The sequence below is a fragment of the Rhinolophus sinicus genome, chromosome 1 (genome assembly GCF_057876585.1).
Source record: "Rhinolophus sinicus isolate RSI-liver-muscle chromosome 1, RSI-T2T, whole genome shotgun sequence".
Taxonomy (NCBI): domain Eukaryota; kingdom Metazoa; phylum Chordata; class Mammalia; order Chiroptera; family Rhinolophidae; genus Rhinolophus; species Rhinolophus sinicus.
The window spans coordinates 104,060,042-104,066,041 of record NC_142501.1 but is presented as its reverse complement, the minus strand read 5'-3'; positions in this window follow the sequence as shown (position 1 = coordinate 104,066,041).

Genomic DNA, 6,000 nt, shown 5'->3' with positions numbered 1-6,000 from the left:
CCATGAGGATTTGTTCATTTTGGTTTTCAAATTCTTTTCATTGTTCTTCAGACTGAAAAAGTTCTATTGACCTGTCTCCAAGTTTACTGACTCCTGCCTTTGTCAGCTCCATTCTGCTGTTACGCCCAATCAGTGCATATTTATTTCATATACTGCATTTTCCCATTCTTGAAATTCCATTTGGGACTTTTTCATAGTTTCTCTTTTTCTGATGAAACTTCTTATATTTTTAGTTATTGAGAGTAGATCTTCCTTTATGCTACTAACAATAGTTCAAATAGTAAAAAAACAAAACAAAACAAAAAAAATCCTGTCTACTTATCCCAATACATATTCATTTTGGGATTGGTTTCCATTGATTGTCTTTTTTTGGAGGATGGGTTAAATTGTCCCCTTTCCTCACCAGTTGGCTGAATCTGTATTGTTTCCTGAATATTCTAAAGGTATGGAGACTGAATTCTGTTGTATTCCTAAATTGAGTGCTGATTTTCTAAAAACAAATAGGCAATTATCTGGACTCATAAGCATTATCTCTTTGCTGCAGCTCAAACTTCATTTTGAAATGCTCTGTGTTTGCCCTGTGCATGCATGGTTGAAAGTCAGCCAGAAAACTAGATAATGTTCTACCTAGGGTTTGGGCTCCACCTCTCCAGAGAGCTCTTGTCCTTTTGGAATGTCTCTCTCACTTTCTGGTGACAATGATTATTCCAAATTATGTCCTCCTGTTCTTTAGTACAGAAAAAGTATGAATTTTCCACCAATGATGTACCCTGTCAGTCACGACTCCAGACTACTGCCAGCCTTAAGTCATTAAAAAACAAACAAACAAACAAAAAACAGGAAAATTACCTCATGCCATTCTTTTTTCCAAATTGATTCTCTGCTATAATCTTGCTGCTTTTGTTCACTCTTTGCTACCTCTAGGTGGTTTTAAAAATTTCACCCAATTTTCTAGCTGCTATTTGTGAGAAAACTGGTCTGGCAGGAGCTTCCTGAGCCTGAGTGAAACACGTAGAAAGTGATTTGCATTGTCTTTGGCTGGAGCCACTGATAGTTCATCTCCCCAAACTACATTTTCTCTTAATTTATCAGCTTGGGATTTCCACAACCCTTTGATAATATTAGTTTGGACTATACAGCTATGTGAAGGTCAAACTAGGATTTAATGTCTCACAAAATGTATTTTCTCCCCCAAATCAAAGTCCCTTGCAAATGGCGAGTTCTCTTGAAGTATTTTTGGCCCTAGAGGCATATCTCTAGCACTCTTATTAGTAATTTTATTCCTTAAAAAGTTCCAACATTTTACAAGTATTTATTTGAAGTTTCCACTATTTCGTACGTTTAAGACATTGACTATTCTCTTCTCTCCTCACGTGGGTATTAGAACACCAACCATAACACACATTTCTTCTTTTCATACCAAGGAAGTTATCTTACACCTAGTAGATATTCACTGTCTTTAAGGGACTGAAAGAAATAGAAAAGTGTTATAATAGTTATCAAGGTAACTGCCTCACATACGTGACTTCTTGGTAAGCAAGCAGGAAAGATAGCCCCTGCTTGATGAAGCCACTTAGAAAGTGATGCAATGACTGGTTTAGTGGTATTTTCTGAGTGAACCAGAGCAAAAAAGCTTCTGGATCCATTAGACAGACAAGCCTCAATTACATAGAATTTATGGATCTTGCTAAAAATAATGGACATTTACAATAGCAGAATCACTACCCTATATTTAAGTGACTCTCTGAGATCAAAGAAAAGAGAAGCCAGCATGTCAACCAAATGTATTATAGCTAGTTCATAGGAAAGTGATAATATTACTTACTGCATATTTTGATTTTGTTTAACGAGAATTGAAATATATTTTTAATGTAATAATAAAAAAATTTGGAAACATCAATTGATGTAAAATCGTTTGCAAATTAAAATCCCTATAAGAAAATATTGTAACATTAAGAAAGTTGTTCTAAGACAATGACTCATGAAAGAATGGTAAGTGCCATATGCTTACATTTCAAGAAAATCTTAGTGGTTTGGAACATTATTTTTATTACTGGTTTAGTGGTATTTTTAAAAATCTAAATATGTAATTAAAATGGCTAAAAGAAAAGCATTAAAACAATAAACAGTTAGGCATTTATTGTGAACGAGCTATATTTGGATAAAATGCCTATGAGCCTATTCTTTTCTTTTTTTCCCCCCTTCTTCCGCCTTCCTGCCCACACTCCGGTTCAAGGCGTTGTTTCTCAGTCTAGTTGTGTAGGATACAGCTCCCTGGCCCATGCTGGTGTTATGAGCCTTGCGCTCCCCCTGGCTGAGGCGGTGGGTCCCCAGTCATCGGTCAGCCGCTCTCGGCGGCTCATGGCAGCCGAGAGCTGCCGGCCACTCACGCTGGCCACCGGCTACTCCTGGCAGCACACCGTAGCCCACAGCAGCACAGCAACTCGTGGAGCACACAGCAGCCCTCAGCAGCCCTGCTCCAGAGACAGCCGTTGTTCACAATCTTAGCTGTAGAGGGCACAGCTCACTGGCCCCTGTGGGAATCGAACCGGAGACGTCGGCGTTGGGTGCATGGCGCTCCAACCACCTGAGCCACTGGGCTGGCCCCTATTATTTTCTTATAAACTGTAGGTAGTACCAGCACTCATTCGTGATTCATGTTTTCTTAATAATATTGTATTCTTTATTGAATTCTTTATTCTCTGTGGCATTAAGAACTCAGGTTCGGCCTCTGGCTATTAAGGAAAAAAGCAACTAGAAAAATATCTGTATACTCTTAGAGAAATCCCTTAAACTATTTTAAACTTCATGGAAGTTCAGATAATCAGGAGATGTATTTATTATTAATGTTATTTTCCAAACCAAAGCCTAATAAAAAATAAAATGAACAGATGGCCTCTTGAAGCCTGGTTGTGTAACTCTGAGTATCTTATTTACAATCTCCCTTTTGTAATTTGTAATACAGGAATCCTTTCTACTGACTTCGTCAAAAGACTGCTGGAAGTAGCAAATTACATAATATGTGTGAAAATATTAGGCACAGTGTCTAGAACACAGTAGTAGATGCTCCAGAAATGTTAGTGTGTGTTTTTTTAGCCCTCTTCCCCATAGTCACAGTTTGTAAATTTTAAATACTTTATTTTTCCAAAGTAAACCATGGAATTCTGTAATACATTTATTCCCCTTTAAGTGGTCCTTAACCACACAGTTGTTTGAACAATGTAGTCTATTAAGATCCATCATAATAACAGGCTGACAAAATACGAATTTGACCTCGTATAGTGAAGTGCACTAGGAAGGAATTCAGAGACACGAAGAGAAGTCCGTTACGAGAGGTAACCCATCCAAGTCATTTGGTTTAAGTGGCATCTGGAAGGAGGAGAGCTTTAGCTCCTGTCACTCGCCTAGTAAATAGCTTATCTGAGGGATAAACTACCCTTACGAGACCAGGAGTAGCTCACTCTACCTGTAATCAATAGAGCCACAGTGAGGACTGCCCCAAATGTAGCTTTCCCAAGATTAAGAATGGAGAGTGCTTCTTTAGTACATTTAATTAAGGACTTCACATTTAAGGCTGTTTTCTCTGGTTCTGATCAACTAAAAAAAGGAACTTATTTATCAGTTGGAAAAGAGATGGCCATTGGAAGTCGGGGGATGACAGAGTAAAGACCTTTGAAAATCTTTTGCCCTATAAAAATTATGGGAACATTGGCTAAAATGATCAGACTTTCTCAGATTTTAGGAAATTAACCACAGACAACAACCCAGGGAGCGTTTCTTCAAGAAAAACTGTTTGTTCTCCATCAGGACAGCAAGTTTTGTGGCGCTTTAACTTCCTTTTCTCATCTCCCTTCCTGCCCTCCCAGCTCTGTGGTTGCCTTGGAAACAACATGCGATCTTGGGGGAAACCAGCAGCCTGGCAGCCATGGCATGGGCCCAATTCCCAGAGAACTGTCATTATTTTAATTGTCTGTGGTTCCCAGAAGACCCCACTTATCCGCCTTGTCTCTGTTTGACCTGACTCAGAGCTCACCCAGAACAAAAGCCTTTTTTCAGGACATTTGTTGAAATCAATCAGTGGCAATCTTTTAATATTCCAATGGCCCTAAGTGGTGAGTAACAGTAGGGCAAATAATAACCAAACTAAAAAAGTTAAAGGGAAAAGCTGGAGGAAAAGCTATCTTGAGGGTATTTATGAAGCTCTGACACATACCTGGGAATCTAGCAAGGCACATGTGTGCATAGAGCTGTGCACATGCTCAGAAAGCATTTCTATTTGGCACAAATGGATATCAGCATGCGGAAGAATAGACCTGGACTCCCACCTTACATCACATAAAAAATGAACAAAAAATGCAAACACTAAAACTCTTTAAAAAATTAGATTAAATAGTCATAACCTTGGTATAAGCAATTTCTTTAGATAGAACAACAAAAGTACTAGCAACAAAAGGAAAAAATAGATAAAAAGAAATTCATTAAAAATGGAAAATGTACATCAAAGGACACTATCGAGAGAGTGAAAAGACATAGGATGTGAAAAAATATTTGGATATCATCTATCTCATAAAAGGATTTGTGTTCTGGGTGTTAAAAACCTGCAACTCAACAACAAAAAGACAAATAATAAAAATAGACAAATGATTTTAATAAACATTTCTCCATGGAAGATATATAAGTGGTCAGTAAAACACATGAAAAGACGCTCAAAGTCATTAGTCATTAGGAAAATTCTATCAAAATCTCAGTGAGATCCCACTTCACACCCAATAGGATAGCTCTAATAAAAAGGACCTGCAATAACAAGTGCTCATGAGGTGAAAAAATCATGGCCCTTAGACATTGTTGATGACAATGTAAAATGTTGCGGTCACTTTAGAAAACAGTCTGGCAGTTAGTCAAATAACTAAAATAGAGTTACCATTTGACCCAGCAATTCCACTCCTAGATAGATACCCAAGAGAAATGAAAATGTATGTTTAAACAAAAATTTGTACATCAATATTCATAGCAGCATTTAAAAATAACCGCCCCAAGTAGAAAGAACCCCCAACAAACTGATGTCCATCAATTAAAGGATGGATAAACAAAACATTTCGTCGCCACATAACAGAACATTTTGTTGCTATAGTCTGGGTATATCCTAAACCATGAAAATATTATGCTAAGAGAAAGAAGCCGGAAACATTAATATAAAGTGTCTAGAAAAGGCAAATCCATAGAGATAGAAACTAGCTTAGTGTTTGCCAGGGCTTAGGGGAAAGGGGAAAGCGGAAGTTACTGCTAATGGGTGTGGGCTTTCTGTGTTTGATATGAAAATATTTGGAAACCACATAGTAGTAGTGAATGTACAACTTTGTGAATATACTGAAAAGCACTAACGTGTACACTTTAAAAATGTGAATTTTAAGGCATGTTTTAACCTCAATTTTTAAAGACATATAAGAAAAAGACACAGCCATGAAATGGAGAAAGACTTTATCACATATGTATATACGAGGTCTGAAAATTCATTTCACAAACTCATTTTAGAAAAAGTGCTACATACCTCATTGCTGAATATCACTACAGTCACCTTTGAAGTACTTCCCTTGGGAAACTATGCACCAATGCCAGCGCCTAGTCCATCCTTTGAAGCAATTTTTGAACTCTTTTCTGGAATGGCCATCAGAGCTGTCATCATATTACCCTTGATGATGTACTGAATGTCATCAAACTGTCTTCCTTTCAATATTTCCTTTATTTTCGAATAAAGAAAGAAGTCATTGGGTCATTGGGGGGGCAGATCAGGTGAGTAGGGAGGGTGTTCCAATACAGATATTTGTTTACTGGCTAAAAACTCCCTCACAGACAGTGCTGTGTGAGCTGGTGCATTGTCGTGATGCAAGAGCCATGAATTGTTGGAGAAAAGTTCAGGTCGTCTAACTTTTTCACGCAACCTTTTCAGCCCTTCCAAATAGTCAACTTGGTTAACTGTTTGTCCAGTTGGTACAAATTCAT